Here is a 27,968-nt window from a genome sequence, read left to right on the forward strand (position 1 = left end):
ACCTGGGACATACTCAATTATTGGTGCTGTTCATAAAAGAGTACTATTCACCAGACAATTTGGGTTTAACATTTAAAGTGACAAATTTCAAAAAAGCTACATGGGGGCAAAGCATTTTCTTAGCCCTTTGTTCTAATTGTCCAGGATTGAAAATACCTTTATCTCCTTATAGAAATCTATGCCATTCCAAACCATTTTTACAGAATATAAAACAGAACCAAAATAGTTTCATAATAAGTGTCAATAGGAAAAAAAATATTGTGGAAAATAATGATTAGAGAGAATTATGCAACCGTTTACATCGCTGGCCCTGCCACTTCCTTCTGTCTCTCATTCTTACTGGTCTTCAGCCAACTTTCCCCTTGCGGTTTTCCCCACATAACACGTGCCTCCAACTGGGCCTTTGTATGTGGTGTTCTGTCCACTTAGGATGTTATTCACCCAGTTAGCTACCCACATCTTGCTTCCTCATCACCTGAATTTACTTACTGACATTGCCATCACAGTAAGGCCGTTTCTGAAAAGCCCAATTAAAACTGAACCCATTCCACACCTTTCCTGCTGTTTATGATTTATTTTTTCACATAGCATTTTCATACATAATAATATCTTCTTAGAAATTGATTTTGTATATTTGTTATCTTTTCCTGGAAAACATAAGCTTTATGAAGTCAAAACTGAAGCTCTTTTGTTCAGTGCTGCCTCATCAATATCCACATGACAGAAGTCAAAACTATTTCTCAAACAATTGAATGACTTGATGACTTTTTGGTTCTAAAATTCGACTGGATAGTAAAGGGTTAATCCAGCAGGTTTAGGGTGCTCAAAGCTACATGTTCCACATAAAGGACTGGCCCTTCACCCACTTAAAAGGGAGATTGCCTCTGAGCCCTTTAAAATATCCTGCCTGATAAGAATGTCTTTCTATACCTGAGACATTAAGCTACACACGTGGTTTATGGTAACACTGTAATTTATGGTGACCATCTATTTTTGTTTACCTGGGATCTGAGGCCACTCTGTCAGTTTGACCTCTGGGGGATTGGAGTCCAAGTAGCTTAGGTCATTAACATCAGTATTCCATGCCTCAGGACAACCATTAATAAAAACCCTGGTCAAGGGTCAAGAAGGCCTGAGCTTCATTTTTTGACAACACTTGGCAAATGTCATCATACATTGTTGCTATCTCTTTTACTCTACTGGGTCAAAGACAGTAGAGGTCAGAGGGACAGTTGAAAGGTGGTGCCTCGTTCCTCCTACACTATGCCATATACACCTTTGCCCTTTACTGATTTAAATCTGTATCCTTCCTCTATAATACACTGTAACTGTGAGTATAGCAGCTTTCCAGAATTCTGTAGGTCTTTCTAGCAAATCATGAAACCTAAGAGTGGTCTTAGGGACCTATGAGACAGTAATGACATCCATACTTGGATAAAAATGACTAATCATCATTTTGTGGTCAAACTATAATTTCTTATTTATGAAACTCAATGTTTAGGGTCCATTCCATTAAACCTACAAAGTTTAGATTCATTTATGTGAATAAATAATGGTATTCTTTGCAAAAATAACAATACACTGATTTTTGATAAATAAGTATTTGAGAGTCATTATCATATAGATATCAGTAGTACAATATTAATATAATTGATTGTTTCCATTTCCAACACTGAAATTACCTAGGAAAAATAGATGTAAATTAGCATGGTGTCTCAAAATGAATATAAGCCACACTCTATGAAAAATAGCGCATATTACCATTTTTCCTGTTTTGAATAACTTTGAGAACCAAAGTGGACATGCACATAATCAAAAATATAAGCCATGGGTTTGCAAATATAAATTAGACATGTACAATAGATAAATTATTCACAAGTATACAAGACCACGTATTTCTTTCAACTTATACTAATGTAATGTGACTACAGTACCCTTATCAGTGATAATAAATTCAAAGGAACTTGAATGCTCCCTAGATATCATGACCACATATATCCCCTTGATTAAATTAAAGCACCTGATGATTACCTTGGATTCTTTACATATACATAAAAATCCAACCAATTATATTTTGTATATCTGTGTGATATCCACAAACTTGCTAAGGATATTTGATTTTGTTGAATTGCTTAAAAAAATAAACACTTAAATTTTATAGCATGCTGAACTTGCACACATGTGCATGCATTAGAGGAAACAAATATTTTTGAAAACTTTGAATTTTATGCATTTTGAAAAAGAGAAAAGAAAATACATTTGGTAATTATTTGAGTTAAAAACAGAAATGCAAATATCCATTGATGTTCTTGTTTCCAAATTTCCCATGATATACCAAAACCACCTGAAGTTTACTCACTTAACTATTTCCCATAAAAAAGCAGAAGAAACAATTCTGTTTTAAAGCTTAATAAAACTGCAATGTGTGTGAATATTATTTTATATATGATTTTTACATTTAGTATATTTAATATACTAAAAATTCAATGACAAATTACTAAGTAAATATAATACTAAAAATATACAAAAATGTATAAATATATTCATATATAGCAAAGGCAGACACATATACATTTCTGTGTTTGTGTATGCATGTGTGTGTATCCATAAGTAATATATTTAGTAAACAGCATATTTATTAATTTAGTATTTTATATATAGCTATATATAAAATATATGATATATATACATGTATATAAATATATATTTCACACACACACATGCACACACATACACACCTGGGTGCATGTGTGCATATCTCCAAGTAGAAGTTTTAGAAATCTGAGGAGAGAAGAATTTCATTATCATTGTATGGGGGCAGAGCAGTACTAATATTTAAAGGCAAATCTTTAGAGACTAGGAATCCTGCACCATATAGATGGTCACCTCAATGAAGAGATTCTAAGTCCTTACTCTTTTTAAATTCTTCCAGATATGCTTACAAGTGAAAACCTGGAACAAAGTTGATTTTACATATAAATTTAAATATTTTAGCAGTTTTCCAGTAATGCAAAAAAAGAAAAACAAAGCCAAAAATGATAAATACCATTTTGAGCCAAGGCTTCACATATTCATTTAATCAAATTTAATGGAAAAATATTACCAAGAATACTGCGGTTTCTATTCTTTTGTTGCAACTTCATATTATTTAAGTAGTTACTAGAATGATCACACAATCTAAGTTCAAGATAGCAAGTAAAAAATGTTCTGTTCAACATCAATTTATTCCAGCTTATCTAGATACAGAACACTTAGGTCAGACAGCTATCAGACCTTTTATATCTGAAGGCCCTCTTAGTAATGTTCACTTTGAAATCATTTTTTGGCGTATTATCTGCAAATCTCCAATAAAGCATTATGAAGTACAATGGCCCCCGACGTACAGATGATTTGACTTATCATTTTTTGACTTACAATGTGTGAAAGTCATTCGTATTGACCAGAAACTATATTTCAAATTTTGAATCCTGATCATCTCCGAGGCTAGCCCTATGCAGGACATACTCTCTTTTGACGCTAGGCAGTGGCAGCGAGCTGCAGCTCGCAAGCAGTCGGCCATCATGAAAGTAAGCAACGGATACATTTACAGCCATTCTGTACCCACACAACCATTGTGTTTTTGAGCTTCAGAACAATGTTCAACCAATTACATGAGATATTCAACATTTCATTGTAAAACAGGCTTTGTGTTAGATGATTATGCCCAACCCTAGGCTACTGTAGGTGTTCTGAGAATGTTTAAGGTAGGCTAGGCTAAGCTATGATGTTCAGTAGGTTAGGCGTATTAATGCATTTTAGCTTATGACATTTTCAATTTAAGATGGGTTTATCAGGATATAACCTTATTATCAGTTTGAGGAAGATCTATTCTTGACTTTAGGTAATAATTTAATTTCATATATATTGTAGACACTGTAATTTTATGGATTTTCAAAAGATTCATATAAATTTAGTAAATTAAAAATAATATTAGTGATTTGGATTTATATGATTATTTCTGGATTGATTATTGCCATAAGTCATCATTCAAATCTCAATTAGATTATTTCTTTAAAAAGATGATATTATATTTCAAGTATACCCATATTGAGAAAATTAGAAAGACTTTTATAAATAAAATTTCTAAAAACCCACTCAGTTCTTACTGGTTTTATGAGTATTATAATTTATATTGATATATTTATTACTATAGATTTTTTCAAAGAAACGCTAATGTTTACAGTTTAATTGTTTATCTGGAAATATCTGGATTGTTTTTCTAAGCAAAGGTAATTTTAATTACACAATCATAAATTCTAATGAGTTTCACATATGGGCATGTGTGTCATGAGTGGCATGTGTGGTCATGGTCATGAGTTTCACATATGGGCAGAGAGAGGGAGAGAGAGAGAATCCTAAGCAGGCTCTGCACCATCAGCACAGAGCCCATGATCGGGCTCGATCCCACTAACCATGAGATTATGACCTGAGTCGAGATCAAGAGTTTGGTGGTTAACCTACTGAGCCACCAGGCATCCCCACAGTATGGTATTTTTGAATGATGATCTTGTCCATGGAGCCATGGTCTTCAAGTGTTACAAAAGAAGTGTTACAAAAGCAACGCCTCTCTTCTTGCCAGTGCCTCAATCAGTCACGATTTCAATCACCTCAATTTTCCCATACTGTTTAAAATAATCTCTGAGATGATGTCCTTCAGAGTCTTCTTTAATGCCACCAACAAAAACATTTTTCACAGTTAAGTGGTACCAGCTCTTTGAGAATCTTCTCTTGAGATTATTCTTTTCTCTTTGGTTCCACACCTCTTCCATCCACTTTGTGTGGCCCTGATTCATGGCTGCATCCACCCCCTCCACAGGGGCATACATGATAGACCCTAACCCTCTGGAAAGTTTGGTGTTTGGATCTCTCGTTCCTACACACTCTGTAAATGTTCCCCGTTGCTCAAAATGGTTCCTCAAACTCTCATCAATTATTTTTAAAGCTCAAACCTCGGATGAAGAGCCTCCACAGTTCTTCAGGCTCTTTGGGAGATTCTGGTTTAGACATGACAGCAGTGGGAGGGCAGACTTTAACGATGCTTCCTCGGCAGCATTCATGGGAAGAAAGGGGAATTCTGTATTTTTTAATCAATTTTTATGTAAACCTGAAACGGCTCTAAGAAATAAGCCATTAATTATCAAACAAAAGTAATAATTATATTTATTATTACAATTAATAATTATTATACAGAAAACAATACAAAAGATATGCAAACACATGCAAATTCTTAAAATTGCACATATCTATGACCTCTGCATATTCTTTTTCTTACTAGCCAAACCTATTTTTTCTCTAAATCTGAATTTTCTACTAACTTTTTAACTGCCTTTGCCTGACTTCTAATACCATATGTTATTCATGGAAACAACCGTCCCTAAGGTAATCAATGACATGCATTTCTCTAAATCTATTGAAAAGTTTGGTTTTCATTTTACTTGATCAAGCAACAGAATTTGACAATATTGTAGTATTTTTCCTTCTGTAAATTCTGTGTGTGTGTGTGTGTGTGTGTGTGTGTGTGTGTGAGAGAGAGAGAGAGAGAGAGAGAGAGAGAGAGAGAGAGCGGGAGAGAGATCATACTGCCTTGCTTTACTGTGATTATCTTTGGCTACTCCCCAGTAGATTTCTCTTCAGGCTCATTATCTTCCTCCACTCTGCAAATTAACTGTATTTCTACATTGTTCAGTTGAAACCCTTCTTTGTGTTTATTCTAAGATTTCTTCCTTGAAAAATAAAATGCTTTACTTGTTATTTATGGACTTTATGTATTCTAGTTTACTCATCTGAGTTTGTGATCAATGACATGATTGACAAATTTACTTGTGTGTTTCAAAGTTACTTTAAATCAGCAAGTGCACACTAAATTTATGTTCTCTTTCAAAAGTCAATCCTTTCCTAGAAAACATCATCTTTTTAATCACTTGAAAAAAACGAAACAACAAAAGGTCATTCTGATAACATCTTTCCATCTTGATCTATATCCAAGGGCTTTAGTTTCAAATAATAGAAAAATCTTGCTGGTTTAAACCAAAAAGTCAATATATTGACAGCTTTATCTTAATAGTTTGGAGGTTGGATGGAATACAGACATAGTTCTTTTACATCACTAGCTATGTTTCTTGGTGAATCTCTTTTCTATACCCTTATCTGTATCCAAGCTTCAATTTAAGGTTGCAAAACACTAACCATCATACACAGCAGTGTATGTTTCATTATTCAGAACAAGGGCAGAAGGAAAATCACTCTTCTGACAACTCTAACATAAAAGCTTTATTTTCTTCTGGTTTGAAGATACTGGGTAACTTGAATAACCTTGAGCCACAAACATTACACATAAGATAGTATTGGTTTTTTTAAACTAATCAAGGTCTGTTCTTGCATTTATGACTGGGTTAATCATATTCAAGCAAATGGGGTAGTTTTGAAGGATTTTAAAAAGGTGATAGCCAACTTCAGAATCTATCATTTGTCCACTTAATATTCATATATATCCTCTTTCTCATGCAGAAAGTTTCTAAAATGAATGTGTTTAAATTCATTATACTCAAACATTTTCAAAGGGACACAAATCAATGTTTATTCTAGTTGCTGTGGTAAGCTTTGGTTCTAGAATCTTAGCTAGATCAGCTCTCATTTTAATTGTATATTGTCAGTGCTCCTCATGTTCCAGTAATTGATAAAATATCTACTTCTAACACACATGATCTATATTGAAAAAGAACAGAACGTGTGGAGGGAATTACCTTAGTTAATGTGCTGATGTGTGAATTAGTCAGTATTGTGGGATGCTGAGATGTTTAATGTGGGTGACTTGGCAGGTAGTGGGGTCTGAAAGATTAGCTAAATAATGAAGAATAAAAAGATAAAGATCAAATTGTAAAAGTTCTAAATGATAAAGCTCAGAATTAAGATTCTAATAGCCAAAAATATTATTAAGTAGGGACACAATTATGTCACTTTTGATAATTATGTGTACCCTGTGCTGGCGTAAAGAAGATGGAGTCATGAAGCTATTTAGTCAAGTGAAACTTAATATTGAGCAGTGAGGTCTGTTCAAAGAAACATGAAAAAAGTTAAGAGCCATATGGATGTAAGACGATGAGAGAGGTGACAGAATCAAGCACACACTATATGTTTTAAATTTTAGTGGGATTTTTTTTTGCACGAGTATCTTATTTGTATATGCAGTCAATAGTTTATTATTACTTTATATTATTTGTTAAAGTTTATGTATTTTTGAGAGAGAGAGAATGAGTGTGGGGAGAGTAGAGAGAGAGAGAGAGAGAGGTCAAGAGACAGAATTCTAAGCAGGCTCGGCAGCCTCAACGTACAGCCTGACACAGGGTTCCAACTCATGAAACATGAGATCATGACCTGAGCCAAAATCAAGAGTCAGACGCTAACCGACTAAGCCACTCAGGTGTCCCTAATCTTATTTTATTTTTTTTATTTTTTTTTAATTTTTTTTTCAACGTTTATTTATTTTTGGGACAGAGAGAGACAGAGCATGAACGGGGGAGGGGCAGAGAGAGAGGGAGACACAGAATCGGAAACAGGCTCCAGGCTCTGAGCCATCAGCCCAGAGCCCGACGCGGGGCTCGAACCCACGGACCGCGAGATCGTGACCTGGCTGAAGTCGGACGCTTAACCGACTGCGCCACCCAGGAGCCCCCCCTAATCTTATTTTAAATACATGTTCTGCTACCGTGCAAAATAAAATGGGAGAAGTATTTTTTTTCATTATCTAGATGAATTTGTGTAAAGCAGGTGTTTTCCCCTTAAATGTTTGAAGGAATCTACAATGAAGTTTATCCAAGACTAGAGTTTTCTTTTTGAGAAGGTATAAAATGATGAATTATAGTTTATTAATAGGTAGAGGATTATTCATATTTCTTTTTTTTGGTAATTTTTAATGTTTATTTTTGAGAGAAAGGGAGAGAGAGTGCAAGCAGGAGAGGGGCAGAGAGAGGGAGACACAGAATCTGAAACAGGCTCCAGGCTCCAAGCTGTCAGCACAGAGCCTGATGCAGGGCTCGAACTCACGAACCATAAGATCATGACCTGAACCAAAGTCAGGAACCCCATCAGATTTCTTATTCTTATGTCAATTATATTGAATTTTTGAGGAAAATTTTACATACACATTTTTTTAAATTTTCGTAATTTTTATTTTTTTATATTTGTAAGATATATTTAGAAATATTTCTTTTTATTCCTGTAGAGAAAATATTTTATTTTAAGCTTTATTAATAGAATACATTTGATTTTTTTATAAATTTTTGTTTTTAAAATTTGTTTTCTTTTTTTTAAGTTTATTTATTTAGAGAGACAGAGAGGGGGGAAGGGCAGAGAGAGAGAGAGAGAGAGAGGGGGAGATGGATTGTCAAGCAGGTGCCATGTTGTCAGCACAGAGCCCAGCACTGGGTTTGAACCCCCAAACCATGAGATCATGACCTGATCTGACATCAAGAGTCAGACGCTTGGGGCGCCTGGGTGGTGCAGTCGGTTAAGCGTCCGACTTCAGCCAGGTCACGATCTCGCGGTCCGTGAGTTCGAGCCCCGCGTCGGGCTCTGGGCTGATGGCTCAGAGCCTGGAGCCTGTTTCCGATTCTGTGTCTCCCTCTCTCTCTGCCCCTCCCCCGTTCATGCTCTGTCTCTCTCTCTGTCCCAAAAATAAATAAACGTTGAAAAAAAAAATTAAAAAAAAAAAAAAAAGAGACGCTTAACCGATTGAGCCACCCAGGTGCCCCTTTAAAAATTGATTTCTGATCTCATATTTATCATAATTTCCTTCCACTTCTCTTGGAACCATTTTGCTTTGCTTTTTCTAGCTTTGTATACTATTTACTACTATATTCGTTTCCTGTGGCTGCTATAAATAATTTGGTGGCTTCAAACAAGAGAAATTTATTCTCTCATGGTTCTGGATGCCAGAAAACCAAACTCAAGGTGTTGAAAAGGCTGTTCAACCTCAAAAGTCTCTTCGGGAGGCTTGAATCTTTGCCTTTTCCGGTTTCTGGTGGTTTCTGGCTTTCCAACCCTGGGGATTCATCCCTCCAGTCTCTTCCTCTTCTGTCACATTGCTCCTTCCTCTTCTGTCTGTCACAGCTCCCTTGTGGATCTCCTACAAGGGAACTTGATATTGGACTAAGGGACCAAGGGGGTACACAGGATGTTCTCTTTATTTCAAGATTCTTAACTTAATCACACCTATAAAGACCCTTATTCTAAATAAGGTAAGAATCTCAGGTTCTGGGAATTAGGTTGTAGACATATCCTTTGAGGGCTACCATTCAACTTACTGCACTTTGGTAGTTACAGGTTTAAATCATAGAGTTCCTGACAGGCGCTTAAGGCTCGCCCACTAAAGACAGACTCTGCAGGTTCCCACAAGGTATGATGTATTTTATTTGCATTATTTGATTCAAAATATTTTATGTGTATAAAATAAACACATTTTACTTGCATTATTATTTGATCCAAAATATTATTAGATTCAAAATGTTTTGTGAATTCTTCACTGAAACATAGCATGTAACATATTTAGAACTATGTTGCTTAATACTATTGTGTCACATCTTCAGTAGTAATTTTAGACTGCTTTCACTGTGGTTAATAATTAGTCCCAGGATGGTTTTGTTCTTTTAAATAAATTTATATTTTCCCAGAATTTAATCAACATTAAAAGTTCCCACCTTCTGTTGGTATGACTTTTACCAAGTTTCTTAATCTTGATATTCAAACATTATCTTTCTTGAGTTTTTGTCTGACTTTGTACTGTGGTGTAAGTTGCATCGATATCTCCAATTATGATTCAGTATCTTTCAATTTCAACTTTACTTTAGTCAGTTGTTGCTTTATTATATATTTTAAAGTTAAGTTATTAGCTGTATTAAAATTTAGGATTTTTATAGCTTTTAAAAATGAACCTTTAATCATAGCTAAATGTTCCTTTTTATATAATATAATATTTCTCCCTTTAAATCTATTTTGACTCATAGTCATACAGTGTCATCAACTTAAATATTCACATATGCTTCCATGGCAAATGCTATGCAGAATATCAGGCTAATCTCTTCCTTGTGTTTATGTTATTTAACCCTTTCAAATTAGGTCACTTTGACAATCTGGAAGTTCAGTTTTTGTCTATCATTGCAATGAAAAGGCCAAAAATCTAAGAATGCTCATTCCTCCTCATTTTCCATTCCCTGCACTGTTAATCCACACATGCCCTGGATGAAATAGCAGTGGGACACCATCCTTTTCTATAAGGTATTGGTCACTTGAGTTTAGTTTTCTTGGCTGTACTCTGAGGCCTTCAAATAATTTATTTGTGCATTTTATACAATGTTTATAATTGATCTCTGTAAGTGGCTTTAACTCCGATATAGCTAAAATCCATTGTGTTTAATTAGGGTGGTTGGGGGTAAGTAGGCAATACTGGAACAGGGATGAGTTACTTGATTCCCATTCATTTCAAGTCATGCCTGGAGGCAATCTGCCCTTTAAGGTGGACACAGCTTATCACAATCAAACTTCTAATAGTTCTTCGGAATTCTTGATTCAACTCATAGCTATTCCTCTGCGTTAGTTGTGGGAAGAGGAGACACACACATAAAGCTGTGGCTTATAGAAGAATAGAAGTTTATTTCTCTCTAATGGAATGGTTCAAATGAAAATGTTCCTGGTTAGTATAGCAGCTCTTCCATTGTAAATATACTGCTGTTTCAATCTCTATGTTCACAGTGGATGCCATGGTTTTCATCTTCCCACAGTGTGGGGAATAATCTTAGGAATTCCCTGGGCTTATACCAATGGGTTAACAAGGCTTAAAGGATTACAAAGCCATAGGATCACACCTGAGTTTGGGTAAACAAGATTAGGAGCCCAGAATAGAGAGGGAGGGGCAAAGTCCCCAGAATAGGGAGGGCAAAGGCCCCAGAATAGAATAGGGAGGGGTGCAGAGCCCCCAGAACAGAGAGGGAGGGACAAAGGCCCCAGAATAGAGAGGGGCACAAAGGCACCCAATACAAAGTTATATGAGGTAAGCAAGATTAGGCCTTCAGGGAGGAAGCACCCCACAATTTACTAGTATAGCAGAAAGCTACTTTCACAGGAGGGAAGGACCAAGTTAGGTAAACAGGTAAATTGAGGTATAGACTGCTGTGCTGCAGGTGAACAATCCCAGAGCTGGTTAACAAAAGAAAAGGTGCCTTGTTAACCCTGAGGTTATTTCCCCTATCTGCCTTATACCCTAGGCTAACTAAGATAAAGAGATATAGTGCCTCCTGTCTCCATTAACAACCATCTGCCCATCTGCAGGGCACCAGGATTTTGGTTTATATTGACCCAAACCCCAAACACCGTATATCTTCAAAACCCCCCTTTCCCTCATGCCCATGAGTTAATGTTCACCAATTCATTGTTTCCTGGTGCATGACCTCACATTTGTGAGCCTCTGATCCTAATAAATATGGGGCAAGGACCCTTATTCGGGGCTTTTGTCTTTTCTGGGACATTAGCCATCTCTCGCCTTTCATCCTGCATCCTGCTCTTTTGTTGGCCAAAAGAGAACTTCATATTTAGAGTCTATGACACCCCAGAACTTGCTAAGAGATAGAAAAGTAGGGTAAAAGATGTTCATTCTTATTTAGAAGTGACCCATAAGTGGTATACTGGTACAAGAATTTGGATACATAGCGACAACATGCTGCATTAGTCAAGATGAAACTTGAGAGTTCCACAAATAAAGAAGGAAGTGGATATAACTACATAGCTAGAAGTCCCTGTCATAGTTCTTTGCTTTCCCAGGAATGAAAAAGGCATGAACAAGATATTCCTACACCATGGATGTTTAATGCCAAACACGAAACTCAAAGCTCTGGTCTTTTGTAAGGAGTCAGATATTACCACCCCCACTCCTGCACGGTCACTTTCTACCAAATAATACTAGTATTAGGTGACACTGTTCTCCTGAGAATGCACTCATGGAAAATTACACTGTATAAAGTACATCCTCCACAGCCAGTTTATAGCTTATTATAGCATACTCACAACGACATAGAATTGAATTTTTTATGCAGGCTTTCAGTTCAGTTTCTTCTAAGCTCTGCAACATATTTCATTTTCTCTTTGACTGACTTTTACCATATCAAAGTCCAGTTTTGTGAAGTAGTGTTTTAAGTACAATTCTGGAAGTTTAAGGTAGGTATCATATTTCAATACATTGCATGTAATACTTTGGCTTCCCAGGATATACAGGTCACTATCAAAACTGTCATGTTAGGACATTCTAAGTCCACATGGCAATGCCATCCTTTTCATAAAATTTACTCATTTATCTTTGTCAATCAGCTTAACTACAGTTTCTAGTACAGTTAATATTATTAAGATATCTGTTTCAATGCACAATGGAAATAGAAGTACAGAATAAAATTACCTTTTAATCATTTTTTAAAAATTTATTTCATATGGTTTTAAATTAAACTATTGGAGTTAATGGTGATAACCAAATTGGAAGTATCTCTTATGGCTGAGTGAATCTTTAACACATTCAGAAGAGCTTCTCATTCTGCACATCAATTATCACCATTGTATGTTTCCCAAGGACCATTTATGATGGACTTTCTCTGAAAATGTAGAGATATAGATGCCTAAACATTTCAAGTTTGAGTATTTTATCTTTTTAAAAAAGATACATTTGGTAAATGGAAATAAGGTTTGACAAGGTCAAGTATACTTACATTAGATCAGCTGTTGTGGACTGTTCCAACTGTGTTTTTCTGTCCAGTCTATATGTATTGTTCAAGATAAAAATATTTTGCAGGAAAGAGATACTTTGTAAATAGTTATTGAATGGGAAGATGAATGAAATAAATAATCAATAGAGAAAACTAAAGAAAAATGAATACCCATTTTTATGTGGCATGTATGAGTCGACATTTGAAAATTTACATGAGGCCATCTGAAAAGCATGAGGTAATTTATGTCTAGAATTCCAGAACTGGGTCACAGTTTTCTACACTGAATAATTTATACAAATATGTATATAAGGAATACCTTTTTAATAAATGTTGAAAATAAATCCCAGATCACTAATATTCCATTAAGAAGGTTAAATTTAATTGTGTGTGTTACAGATCTTATATTTCCATTTACTCAACTGACAAGGAAAATGTAATTATTTTTGAAACATTATAATATGCTAAGAATGTGTGACCTTTCCACAGTTTAAGCAGTAAAGCTCACTCAAAGGTGTTCTGCTCAAGCTTAATATTAGTATACCTAAACTACACTGATTTTTTATTAAACATGCTAACGTACCAACTACCAATGGCATATCCTTTGAAGTGTTAGAAAAGACAACCAAGTATTAAATGAAGAAGAATTGCTCAATACTTGATAAAATTTATTTTTCTACAATTATGCTGACCTGTTTACATAATACTTGGGAAGACATATTCTTATTTAAAATACTCATTTAGGGGCGCCTGGGTGGCGCAGTCGGTTAAGCCTCTGACTTCAGCCAGGTCACGATCTCGCGGTCCGTGAGTTCGAGCCCCGCGTCGGGCTCTGGGCTGATGGCTCAGAGCCTGGAGCCTGTTTCCGATTCTGTGTCTCCCTCTCTCTCTGCCCCTCCCCCGTTCATGCTCTGTCTCTCTCTGTCCCAAAAATAAACGTTGAAAAAAAAATTAAAAAAAAAATAAAATACTCATTTAATGTATAATGTAATATTTCTCATGAAAAATACAATCTTATTTTCATATATTTGGAAAATCAGATGTTCCTGTTCAGTGGATAATTACTGATATACTAACGTTACATCAATAGGATAAAACAAGGTTCTGTACTAAAAATATTGAAAACTTTAAAAGTTGTGAATTAATCCTTTCAATTTTATGTTCTGGTGTTTTAGAGATGCTCAGAAACCAGAAGTCACATAAATGGGTTAATTCTAAAATTGTTTAAACATTAGCCATCATCACAATTTAATGTTTAACAATTCTTGCCAGATTCATGAGTTCATATATTTCACTAAATAGAACTTTTCCCTTATTTTATTAATTGTAGATTGCATATGATTCTTAATGAAATATTCACATTTCATTACCAAACCAAGGTATCACTGCAGGTGTCCCAAGTTGTAAAATGTCACACACATTTTAGTAAAAGTGTAAGCACTATTAACTGAGGATTTAAATACATTAGCTCACGTGATTCTCTCAACAGCTCCATACAACAGAATAATTAGGTAAAATAATATGAGTTTCTATAATAGATAAGGCCCCAAATCTTAGTGGCTCACTTACCACAATAGAATTAATCTTATTCATGTGAATTCTAAATGAGGGCTTCCTGATTTGGACTCAATTCCATCCAATCTATTCAGGACACCAGGCTGATAAAAGTTCTTCCCATTTCAAGACAATATTGCTGGGGACATCAATATCCAATCAGCAGATTGGGAAGTGAAAGAATCATATTCAGGAAGTTATGATAAGCCAGACTTTGCTCTAATTTCACCGGTTCTAACTCTGTCACATGGTAATGACTCAGAAAACAGGGAGCCTTATGAGCACAGGGAAAATGGTCTATTTTCTGTGCCACCAGTCTCTTATTACAGTTTTCCCTTCTATTTATCAAATCCCAATTTCATCATTTTTCTGCACACAGAATATGTTCATTCTCTGATAAAGATTCAGGGTATATCTAACAAGTTTCTGTATTCAATTAAATGGAGCTATGATGTAGAATATAGGAATGAAGACTAGTAATTTGTTCTCAACTTATACAATACTCAATGGTAGAGTAGGAGCAAGATCATTGCAACTAACTTCCACATTTTGAAAATGAAGTAGAGAGAAACTCCAATGCAATGGTAAAGTCCTGCCAACTGGAATTGAAAAGATCCTTGATTGCAACCTAACTTTGCTCTCTGAGAAAATTCTCTCATTTGTTTCCTTTTGGAGCCCCTTGCTCACCTTTCTTGGACATCCCTTGTCCTTTCCTCTCAGGCCACACAAAGTGAATATTGAGGCAGAAGGCTGCCTCTGGTATGTGAGGCTTCCATAGACAGCCTCCCAGGCATGCAAGTTTGAGAACTTGAGTTCTGTTAAAACCTGTATTGTCAAGATATATTTTAGTTCCAGTAGCTAGTTTCATTGACATTCCCTTAGAAGAATAGTAGGTTTCTAATTTATTTGTTTCTAGTAAGTACCATGTGCCAGTAACCATACTGGAATTCTGTACTAGACAAAACTCCAAAATGTAATTCCTTTCCTTGCCTTGCTTTGCATTCTATTCTCTTCTTTCCGAAAAAAATGACAGCTACACTGAGGCAATCTGACTTACATGGGAAAGAAATACTCTCAGTCGTATTTGTGTCATAGGGATGATTCTTAATTGGCTGCTTGTACACACTTTTTTTTTTCAGCTTATTTTTCCCTTCAAGGTGAAAGAAGAGCCAATTTATCTACCTGTTGAGGCTTCACATTAGCTGGCAGTTTTCATTCCAACAGGTAAAATTATTGTGTCATTTACAGGTGAGAGGAATGAAGTACAAACTAAAGGTTATGTGGCATATCTTGTGTTAAACGGCTAGTGGTTTTGAGGCTAAGGTTTAAATTCAGCCATTTTCCAAAAGATAGCCTCCGCTTCTATACTGTCCCTCACATCTGTTATCTTCTGCCCATAGCACTTCTCTCTATGGGGCTTAAATACCAATCTATATGGCATAGAAGTGGGATAGACTTTATCCCATGCCTCCATCATCCTCATCAATCATTATGCGTTTCTTCAGAGCTAATCCCTCTTCTATATTTCAGTGACAAACTGAAGTTCTTATGCTCATATTCTCACTGATATGGTTATCTGGAAGTAGATGCCATTAACATTTCTTCTCCACCCACGGGCAAGTCCAAGTTTTTCTTACACTGTCAGAACAGCTCATGCTACATATGCAAATCTCCAAACATATGACAAATTTGCATTTTTGCAGTGGTATTGACTTTTTTTTTAAGATAATGCGCACATGTTAAGTCTAGGGTTATACATATGCATGTTTGTGTGACCACATCATACATTTTTCACAGCACTTTGAATTAGAGTGGAAAAATATTTTAAGTGGCATAATATGATAGATATACTTATTGTGTATTTTCCCCTAAAATACTGTCTTTATTTAAACATTATCATATTTTTGTACCCATGCCTGTCAATTAGCAGAAATATTTAAAATGAACATGGGAGGACCCAGCACTGAAGATCCTAAGGCAGTATGTCTGGGAGAGATCCTTTCTCTCTCTCTCTCTCTCTCTCTCTCTCTCTCTGTCTCTCAGTTCTGTAGTGTATTTTGATGCTTTAGGTGAATACACCAATGCTTTCTTAATTTTTTTTTTACATTTATTTTTATTTTAGAGAGAAAGAGACAGAGCGTGGGCAGGGGAGCAGAGAGAGAGGGAGACACACAATCTGAAGCAGACTTCAGGTTCTGAGCTGTCAGCACAGAGCCTGACGCTGGGTTCAAACTCATGAACCGCGAGATCGTGACTTGAGCCTAAGTCGGAGGCTCAACTACTGAACCACCCAGGCACCCCATTCACTGCTTTCTTTAACAGGTCTGTGGTAGGCAAAATATTGGTTCCTCAAAATCCCAATGTCTTAATTCCAGGAAACTGTGAATATATTAACTTGACATGTCAAAAGGGATTTAGTATATATGATTAAGATTAAAACCGAGATAAGAAAATTATCTTAGATTATCCTGGTGGTCCTAAAATAATCTCATGAATTCTTAAAAGCAAAGAATCAATCAATCCCAGCTATGGTCAGAGGTAGCAATTGTCATAGCTATGGTCATAGGGAGCTATGGAAGGAAAGGGCCAAGGAATGTTGTGACCTCAAGAAACTGGAAACACAAACAAATGGATTCTCTCTTAAAGCCTCCAAAAAGGAATGCAGCCTCACCTACTCATTGATTTTAGCCCAATGAGACCTGTGTTAGACTTCTAATTATAGAATTGAAGACATTAAGTCCGTATTGTTTTAAGCCACTAAACTTGTGGTAATTTGTAACAGCAACAATAGAAAACTAATATGCTTCATTTTAACACCTGATTGTTTCTTATTTCTTTTTAGTTGGATCTCTTTGTATTAAAAACCAACCACACCAAACAAAACAAAACAAACAAAATTTTGAAAAAAAGACACCTAAGGCCAGCATCCACTTATTTTACAAAGCATGAAATTTCAGTGTTTTACATAATTGTGAATGGTGAGTAGAGTTTCTTATTATTCCAAAATTGGCAACTAGAATACACAGCTGAGGATAGAGGATATGCTTCCCAATTTAATACTAAAGAAAGTCACAGATAAAAATTTGTGGTGTCAGAAGAAAGGACACTATTGCCTCTCCCTACTACTTGGTGTCTAGTGAACTGTAGAAACTAACCATTCTCATTCTTATCTGGGGACAGCTCTTTGAAAGGAAGTTCCTTATAGTTTGACATGGTTCAGGAAGGCTGGGTGGTTCAATTAATTAAGCGTCAGACCTCGGCTCAGGTCATGATCTCATGATTCGTGGGTTTGAGCCCCAGGCCGGGCTCTGTGCTGACAACTTGCTAAGGGCCTGGAGCCTGCTTCAGATTCTGTGTCTTCTCTCTCTGTCTCCCCCCCCCCCCCCCCCGCTCACACTCTCTCTTTGTCTCTCAAAAATAAGTAAGTGTTAAAAAAGTTAAGAAAAAAAAAAGATTTTGACATGGCTCCCTTTAAGTGAGAGCACTTTTTGTGTTTCTTCATGGGTATTTCTGATGGAGAAATTGTCATTTGGCCTGCATCAGTTGGATAGTGTATCTGAGTAGAAATGGGTAGAAACTGTATTCTTCATCAGATATATCCTTATATCCTTAGCATAGGGCTTGGTCTAAAGAAAGCATGCAATAATTGTGTCATGAATCTGTGCTCTAATGTAAAACAACATGCATTAATTAAATGCGGAGGACATGAGCTTTATATCCCTAAATATAAATTATAGAATTTCCATTTAAGTAATGCATCTTTCAATGTAAAATTTTAAAAAAATGCCATATATTATGCATACATATGCAGAAAAAAGCTAATTGCCAGAAAGACAAGAAGGTCATATTCAGATTTAATAATTACACAGACATGACCGAATTAACTGACAATGAGAATGAGGATAAATATGGACTTTTATTACTATGTGATAAACGGTTTAAAATTTTGTTTTACCACAGTCACACTTTCAAAAATATCATATTTGTAGTCAAATGACCTTTTCTAGGAAACAAAAGTGTGTATGGCTACATAAATATTTTGCAAAATGGTTTTACGCTTAGGTAGCTTTTCTATTTAAAATTCATTATTTTGTACCCTTATATTTCAAAAGATATACTATCTAAAAATGAGTAGTCACTTAAAATTGGTTATTTTCTAAAGTCAATATATGATACAAGGTAATTAAAATGAAATAGAACACCTAGAGTAGTTCAAAATCAAACTACTTATATCCAGCTTAGAATAATGACCATATTACTAGGTAATAGCTTTTCAAATAATGTACTCTGTTTTGATATAAGAATAAGGTGGTTCTGTATGTAAATATATGATGATGGCTCATTAAAAAATAGTGGTGTCAAAACCTCAGTTAGGTAAGAAAATAAGCATATATTAGGAACACATCTAGGGAGGTCAACCAGATGCCTCTGTTGAACTTGGGTTGATTTGATCACATCTGAGAATTGGCTATCTGACAAATAATCTAGGATGATGGTGGCTCAGACGATTGGGGTAATTTGATTCTGTTCCATGTGTTGCTCTTCCTCCTTCCTGGAATGACTTGGATATCTTGAGAAAGTCCATCTGACAGCAATGGCAGAGAGTAATTGCAGAAGCAGAAATGTGTAAGCCCTTTATACATCTGTCCAATAGTCCATCCCCAGAACAAGTCATAAGACCAGGCTAGAGTCAAAGTGGAAGGGCACTGAAAGTTTGTAAGGCAAATGGTATGATCACAAGCGGGGGTTAAAAACTGGGAACATTAATATGCCATATAGTCAGACCTCAGCTGAAATTATTCATGACTCTCCCACATTGCAAAATAGTCTCAGTCCTCTTCCAGAAACCTCAATTATCTCACTACCGCTCATCAGTAATGGTCTGTGTGTCATCTACATCAGCGCCAGGCACAGCTTCTCCTGATTTGGAGATTTCAAGCTAAAAAGGGCAAGATATTATGCTCAACCCCCAACAAACAGTAGTTAACGGCTGTAATAAACACTGCTCTTTGAAACATAAGAGAATGGTAGGTACATGGCAGTACTGTTCCATAATAATTTTTTGATACCACTAGGTAATCGTTGTCAAGTATCCTACACCAATAGGATGTATCCCTTTATTAAGCCCTGCTTCTGCTCCCTGGGAGTAATTCACCACTTCATCATACACCATGACTTTGGGCTGTATTCTGTTGTTTTTTTTTTTTTTTTTTTTTTTTTTTCATACCTCTCTTGACTCTTCTTGGTAAGTTGTGAAAATTACACTGGGAAATATGCCCTTTGAGCAAAATTTCAATATGTTTTTCACCAGTAGAAATCCAGGAAGGTTTATATTAGTGAGGGTTCTCTAGAGAAAAAGGACAATACAAGATTATATATAATAAATATTATATATATGAATGATATTAAGTATAAATAAATAGGAGGTAGCTTTAAAAAATATATGGGGATTATTCGTTTATATGCAATAGATGTCACAAACATTTTCTCCCCAGTTTGTTTTATATCTTTTGGTTTGCTAATGACTTTTGTTTTCCATATGAAGTTTTTGGTTGTCTAACTTATATTTTTTTTTGTTATTACATCTGAATTTTGATACATAGTTAGAAAGCATATACCTACACCCATGTAATATAGAAGTGCTTTCAGAGAAATAATTGATTGATAATTCTTTCTAGGTTTTCTGTTGAAATTGTTTTAAGTTTTCTACGTTGGATGGGGTCAGTTTTTGCTAAAGCATATTTTCCTAGGCAATTACCTACTTCATCTGTATATTGAAATTTACTTCCTTAGACTTTTTACAAACAATTAACTTACACTTTTATTATCCTGTTTTTTTTTTATTGAAATTTTACATCTCCCGGGGCACCTGGGTGGCTCGGTCAATTAAGCATCCGACTTTGGCTCAGGTCATGATCTCACGGTCCGTGAGTTCGAGCCCCGTGTCGGGCTCTGTGCTGACAGCTCAGAGCCTGGAGCCTGTTTCAGATTCTGTGTCTCCCTCTCTCTCTGTCCCTCCCCTGTTCATGCTCTGTCTCTCTCTGTCTCAAAAATAAATAAACGTTAAAAAAAATTAAAAAAAAAAGAAATTTTACATCTCCCTTCTCAATCCAGTATAAACCCAATTCACTTACTGACTGCACTAAAAAGTTCAACTCTTCAAATTATAACACAGAAAAACTTCTCCGTGTGACATCAATACCACCAGCATTCTCAATGGTTCTCTTATACAAAATAGAATAGCAGGATACATGTAAATGCAAGATGTGGACAGTGACCAAAAGACAGTAAGAGAAGATTGACAAATATTCCAGAAACTGTAGTTGAAATAAATGGACTGTAAAAATAGCCACAATAAAGAGAAAGATGAACAACATGGATCAAAAAAAAAAAGATGGCATCTAACAGAGTACTGGATTCAGTTTAAAAAATAACGAACTTGACCATTGATATAGAATGCAGGGTGAGAGAAATTACTCAAAGCACTTGAGACATTATGACGTGTACTGCATGGAGCAAAGAGACCACCCAGGTAGCTAATACCCAATGTTAGGTTAACAGATTTCAGAATTCTCTAGAATTTTTAGCGTATTTTCTACATTATGTGAAGATGATATTCTTATAGAAGCCTGCACTCTCAAATCCTTAGAGATGACTGACTCAAGAATAACCATTGTTTATTCTGTGAATGAATTATTTTATCTTCAGAATGGGATGTCTATTCTGTCCTTTGTTTGTCTATTTTTGGGGGCAAGGGACTGTATTTCTAATGCAGGAGGAGAGTATATAAGTAATATATTTCTGTTTGGTAGCCACCTCTTATGTCAAACTAAAAGTGGGGAATATATCTAAATAACACCAACTTGTTATTTTTATATTACATAGCTAATTTCAACTGATTTACAATCTTAAAAATATACTCTGAAGTCAGGGAAAAACTCAAAAGGGAATTCAATAGCTGATTCATAATCTTGTACAAGAATCCATTTTATAAGCGCAAAAACACTTGTTGCTATTTTATGAGAAGATCTAGAAGGAGTATTTATATTAATATTAATACATGTAAAAATGTATGGAAAACACCTAAGAAATGAAAAACAAAGAAAACTATTGTTGAAAAATAGGCATTAATGATAAAGCGGATGTATTTGTTTCTATTTTACTGAGTGGATTCAAGTAAAACATGATAAAACTCATTAATCTAATAAAAAGAAAAAAGTCAAACTAATTTATGTAGCAGATTATTGCATATACGACCAAGAAAGAGAAACTAATAAACTATTTGAATGCTTTGATAGTAATACCCAAATCTTTGAAATGGTAAAACAGACATAAGAAGACTTTTGGATTAGATGAAGTGGCAAAGTCTTAAGTTCAATGTGAAAGAATATTAATAATTCTTGTGCAGAAGGTTGTCATTTCTGTGGGTCAGAACATTAGTGAAAAAAATAAATTTTCAAATAGAATTTCAGAATATTTGAAGCCATTTCCATGCTAAAGTCTAATTGCTCTAAGACCAATTAGAAGTCCAATAATCTGATTTATTTTAGATTACCTTCAGAATATATAACGAGGTCTCTAATCAATCATTGTCATTAGAGCAGTCAGGTCTTTAGGTCTCTCCAATGTTATACCCTCATTAACATAGTCAGGAGAGACTCCATTTCTTCTTCTTCTTCTTTTAATGTTTATTCATTTTTGAGAGAGAAACAGAGCACAAGTCGGGGAGGGTAAGGGAGAGAGGGAGACACAGAATCTGAAGCAGGTTCCAGACTCCAAGCTGTCAGCACAGAGCACATCTTAGGGCTTGAACTCATGAAGCATGAGATCATGACCTGAGCTGAAGTTGGATGCCCAACTGACTGAGCCACCCAGGTGCCCAGGAGAGACCCCATTTCTTTTTTTTTTTCCAATTTTTCTAAACATTTATTTATTTTTGAAAGACAGAGAGAGACAGAGCATGAGCAGGGGAGGGGCAGAGAGAAAGGGAGACACAGAATCCAAAGCAGACTCCAGGCTCCAAGCTGTCAGCACAGAGCCCGATGCAGGGCTCGAACTCACAAACTGCAAGATCATGACCTGAGCCAAAGTCAAACACTTAACCAACTAAGCCATCCAGGTGCCCCAGCGACCCCATTTCTTAACCCCAATTCCCTTTTCCTTTGAAATAATGAATACCATATGGATATTTAATTATAATGTGTCCTCTTTTGTCTCTATAACTGTTTTCTAAAGAGTGTATATTATGTCACTCTGAATTTCTATAGTCAACCCAAGTATCCTATTAACCTATGGGACTAGGACTAGATCTTTTTTGTTTGTTTTTCAATTTAGAGCATGACACTCACTGCACTCAGTTGGTATGTGTCCAAAGTGTTCTTCCTTGTTTCATAAGATTTAAGGATTCTTTTGCTGTCAGGACAGAACACCATGGCACTTGAAAAGCTAGAAAGCAGAACTCTATATTGCAGCCCCAAACAAAAAGGCTGTCAGGCAGGACCATACAGGGAGGTGCCTTTGGAGAGGGTAACTGAAAGTTGTTTTGCATCAAGCATAATCCTGTTACTCAGCTTTCCCGGGCTCCCAGGTTGGTTTATTTGAATAATTTTGGTGGACCCTGGGGCATAGGGATTGCCCTGGTTGTGTGCTGCTTGGTCCCTGGGCTGATACTTAGGGTTCCTATCTATGAAAGCCCAATAAAGGACGTGATCGAGGTGTGGACCTAATGAACTGTTCAAGAAGCTACCTGGCCTTTTTCAGGATATCATAACTGGGCCAAAAAAGTGCAAACACACCAACCAACCCCAGACTAAACTGTATTATCGTCCTTAAAAGGAATCTTGGCACTTGTTGCCTTAGCTGACGCCCAAAGAACAACCATACCTTCCTCCAATAATTGTGCTAAAAGAAAGCTTAATTTCTCTAAAATTGTGTCCAGCATGGGAGTAAAATGGGACTGACTAAATGTCCAGATAGTTGAGATTAGAATAAATGTATATATTTCTTCTCATAAAGGATCCGATCCTAATCCTGAGTCCTTGCAAATGCTCATCTTTACTAATCAACAAACCTGATAAATATTGATTTGTGCAAGGCCTAAAGCCATTACATTGCATTTTCCCGTTTTTAAAATGTGTCATGTGGTGTCTCCTGGATTGGATGGGAGCCCCCAAAAGTGGGGTGACCATTGATCGGGTGGAAGCCAGTGACACACGCTGGTGGTGAAAGAACTCACCTGAGGCAAAACAAAGGAGATAGAAGTTTAGTGGATACACTGGAAGGGAGCAGTGGACAAGACAGCAGAGTCATTGTCTGCAACAAGGCAGTGGGTGGGGGCTTTATTTAAAGGAAGAAGGTGAGGCAGCTGGGGACATAATGGATTTTTCCTTCTTTGGTTTGTGTGCGTGATTGTAAGTAGCCCATTGGTTAGTCAGGGCTTTTGGATATTTTGAGGTGGGTCGCCTGATGGGCTGTTAGTACGAAGCCAGGTGGTCCTGTGGGCCCTTTTTACATTCCATGGCTCAAATCTGTTGCTTAAAAGCGACCTCTACATGTCACTGCTATTATTTTCCATGCATTTCACCTGTTTCTAAGTACGCCATTGTTGTGGTAACTTTATTCTACACTTTATCTATCCTTATGAGCATTTTTGCCTTTATTTTATTAAGTCATTCATTATAATTATAGCAGAATTCCCCAACACTACCCTCAGAGATTTTAATTTTTTTTTATGTTTATTTACTTTTGAGAGAGAGAGAGAGAGAGAGAGAGACGGTGTGATTGGGGAGAGGCAGAGAGAGAGGGAGACACAGAATGAGAAGTAGGTTCCAGGTTCTGAGCTGTCAGTACAGCGCCTGACCCATGGCTTGAACTCACATACTGGGCGATCATGACCTGAGCAGGTCAGACGCTTAACTGACTGAGAAACCCAGGTGCCCCTACCCTGAGAGACTTTAATTTGTTCTTTTGTTGTTACAATTGTTTTCCTCTCAAATTCTTGAAAAAAAAAAAAAATCCTAAAATGTCGTTTTCTGTCCTTTATTCCTATCGTGATGAGTATTTGCTGGCTTCTTCCACAAAAATGATCATATATTATGATTCTTAATTTTTCTTGAAGTTTTCTTATAAGATAAATTTATAAAGTTATATTTCATCAAGAATTTGCTTAGTTGAAGGAAAAAAAACAAAGTTGGAAGATTGATACTATCCGTCATCAAGACTTACTGTAAAGCCAAGTAATCAAGACAAGAGTGATTTTGGTGAATGAATAGACAGATCATTAGAACAGAATAGAGTGCCAGGAAATAGATACATACATACATAGTCATACGGGCAATGCACATAAATATATATACAGTCAATACACATACACATACATGCAGTCAAGTGATCTTTGATAAAGAAAGGAGGACAATACGATGGAGAAAAGATAGTCTTTTCAACAAATGATGTTGGAACAACTGAGCATTCACATGCAAAAACTGAATCTACACACAGGCTTTAAACCCTTCAAAAATTACTAATAAATCACAGACTAATTATAAAATATGAAACTATAAAACTCCTAGAAGGTTATATAGAACAAAATCTAGATGGCTTAGGGTACCATGATGATTATTTTAGATATAACACTCATGGCATGCTCCATCAAAAAAATAATGTATACACTAGGCTTTGTTAAAATTCATAAAAATGTTTACTGGGGTGTCTGGGTGACTCAGTTAAGTGTCCAACTCTTGATATCGGCTCAGGTCCTGATCTCATGGCCATGAGATTAAGCCCCATGTTGGGCTCCATGCTAAGTGTGGAGCCTGCTTAAGATTCTCTCTCCCTCACTTTCTGCCTTCCTATAAATAAATAAATAAATAAATAAATTTATTTATTTATTTCTGGGGGTGGGGGGGAGAGGTCTACTTTGTGAAAGACAATGTCCTAAGAATAAGAAGGCAAGTCACAGAATGGGAGAAAATATTTCCAAGATGCACATCTAATGAAAGGCTATTATCCAAAACATATAGAATTCTTAACATTCAAACTTAAGCAAATAAACAATATGATTAAAAAATAGGGCAAAGATCTTAAGTGACACCTCATCAAAGAAGGTATACAGATGGAAAATAAGCATATAAAAAAATGTCCTGTCCCATACATCATCAGAAAAATGAAAGTTAAACAATAAGATACCACTACACAACTCTTAGAATGGCCAAAATCAAGAACACTGACAACACCTAATGCTGGCAATGATTCGAACAAGAAGAACTCTCACACGTTGCTGGTGGGAGTTAACATGGTACAGCCACTTGGCACTCCAGAATTGAAGTATTACTGCTTTTTATTTATTTTTTGTTTATTTATTATAAACTTACTTATTCATTTATTTTGTTTTAAATAATTTATCTTCAATGAGATATCAAATTGTTCATCGATCTGGAATCGTTCTTCATATTTTTTTTTTTTATTTAGCAAGATTTTATTTATTTTTTTTTTATTTTTTTTTATATGAAGTTTATTGACAAATTGGTTTCCATACAACACCCAGTGCTCATCCCAAAAGGTGCCCTCCTCAATACCCATCACCCACCCGCCCCTCCCTCCCACCCCCCATCAACCCTCAGTTTGTTCTCAGTTTTTAACAGTCTCTTATGCTTTGGCTCTCTCCCACTCTAACGTCCTTTTTTTTTTTTTTTTTTTCCTTCCCCTCCCACATGGGTTCCTGTTAAGTTTCTCAGGATCCACATAAGAGTGAAACCATATGGTATCTGTCTTTCTCTGTATGGCTTATTTCACTTAGCATCACACTCTCCAGTTCCATCCACGTTGCTACAAAAGGCCATATTTCATTTTTTCTCATTGCCACGTAGTATTCCATTGTGTATATAAACCACAATTTCTTTATCCATTCATCAGTTGATGGACATTTAGGCTCTTTCCATAATTTGGCTATTGTTGAGAGTGCTGCTATGAACATTGGGGTACAAGTGCCCCTATGCATCAGTACTCCTGTATCCCTTGGGTAGATTCCTAGCAGTGCTACTGCTGGGTCATAGGGTAGGTCTATTTTTAATTTTCTGAGGAACCTCCACACTGCTTTCCAGAGCGGCTGCACCAATTTGCATTCCCACCAACAGTGCAAGAGGGTTCCCGTTTCTCCACATCCTCTCCAGCATCTATAGTCTCCTGATTTGTTCATTTTGGCCACTCTGACTGGCGCGAGGTGATATCTGAGTGTGGTTTTGATTTGTATTTCCCTGATAAGGAGCGACACTGAACATCTTTTCATGTGCCTGTTGGCCATCTGGATGTCTTCTTTAGAGAAGTGTCTATTCATGTTTTCTGCCCATTTCTTCACTGGGTTATTTGTTTTTCGTGTGTGGAGTTTGGTGAGCTCTTTATAGATTTTAGATACTAGCCCTTTGTCCGATATGTCATTTGCAAATATCTTTTCCCATTCCGTTGGTTGCCTTTTAGTTTTGTTGGTTGTTTCCTTTGCTGTGCAGAAGCTTTTTATCTTCATAAGGTCCCAGTAATTCACTTTTGCTTTTAATTCCCTTGCCTTTGGGGATGTGTCGAGTAAGAGATTGCTACGGCTGAGGTCAGAGAGGTCTTTTCCTGCTTTCTCCTCTAAGGTTCTGATGGTTTCCTGTCTCACATTTAGGTCCTTTATCCATTTTGAGTTTATTTTTGTAAATGGTGTGAGAAAGTGGTCTAGTTTCAACCTTCTGCATGTTGCTGTCCAGTTCTCCCAGCACCATTTGTTAAAGAGGCTGTCTTTTTTCCATTGGATGTTCTTTCCTGCTTTGTCAAAGATGAGTTGGCCATATGTTTGTGGGTCTAGTTCTGGGGTTTCTATTCTATTCCATTGGTCTGTGTGTCTGTTTTTTTGGCAATACCATGCTGTCTTGATGATGACAGCTTTGTAGTAGAGGCTGAAGTCTGGGATTGTGATGCCTCCTGCTTTGGTCTTCTTCTTCAAAATTCCTTTGGCTATTCGGGGCCTTTTGTGGTTCCATATGAATTTTAGGATTGCTTGTTCTAGTTTCGAGAAGAATGCTGGTGCAATTTTGATTGGGATTGCATTGAATGTGTAGATAGCTTTGGGTAGTATTGACATTTTGACAATATTTATTTTTCCAATCCATGAGCAGGGAATGTCTTTCCATTTCTTTAAATCTTCTTCAATTGCCTTCATAAGCTTTCTATAGTTTTCAGCATACAGATCCTTTACATCTTTGGTTAGATTTATTCCTAGGTATTTTATGCTTCTTGGTGCAATTGTGAATGGGATCAGTTTCTTTATTTGTCTTTCTGTTGCTTCATTGTTAGTGTATAAGAATGCAACTGATTTCTGTACATTGATTTTGTATCCTGCAACTTTGCTGAATTCATGTATCAGTTCTAGCAGACTTTTGGTGGAGTCTATCGGATTTTCCATGTATAATATCATGTCATCTGCAAAAAGCGAAAGCTTGACTTCATCTTTGCCAATTTGGATGCCTTTGATTTCCTTTTGTTGTCTGCTGATGCTAGCACTTCCAGCACTATGTTAAACAACAACGGTGAGAGTGGGCATCCCTGTCGTGTTCCTGATCTCAGGGAAAAAGCTCTCAGTTTTTCCCCGTTGAGGATGATGTT

General features: G+C 36.2%; 2 pseudogenes; one reads left to right on the forward strand and one right to left on the reverse strand.

Annotated features, from left to right (window-relative positions):
* Positions 1–481: 481 nt before the first annotated feature.
* On the reverse strand, positions 482–5,046 carry LOC124510408 (heterogeneous nuclear ribonucleoprotein A1-like; annotated as a pseudogene).
* A 28-nt stretch (positions 5,047–5,074) lies between these two features.
* Positions 5,075–27,968, forward strand: part of LOC124510418 (nuclear transcription factor Y subunit beta-like) — a 28,140-nt pseudogene continuing 5,246 nt past the window's right edge.

Source organism: Lynx rufus, unplaced genomic scaffold (genome assembly GCF_022079265.1).
Source record: "Lynx rufus isolate CCGP_SWC_20201006 ecotype Redwood Valley unplaced genomic scaffold, mLynRuf1.p SCAF_1, whole genome shotgun sequence".
Classification (NCBI taxonomy): Eukaryota; Metazoa; Chordata; class Mammalia; order Carnivora; family Felidae; genus Lynx; species Lynx rufus.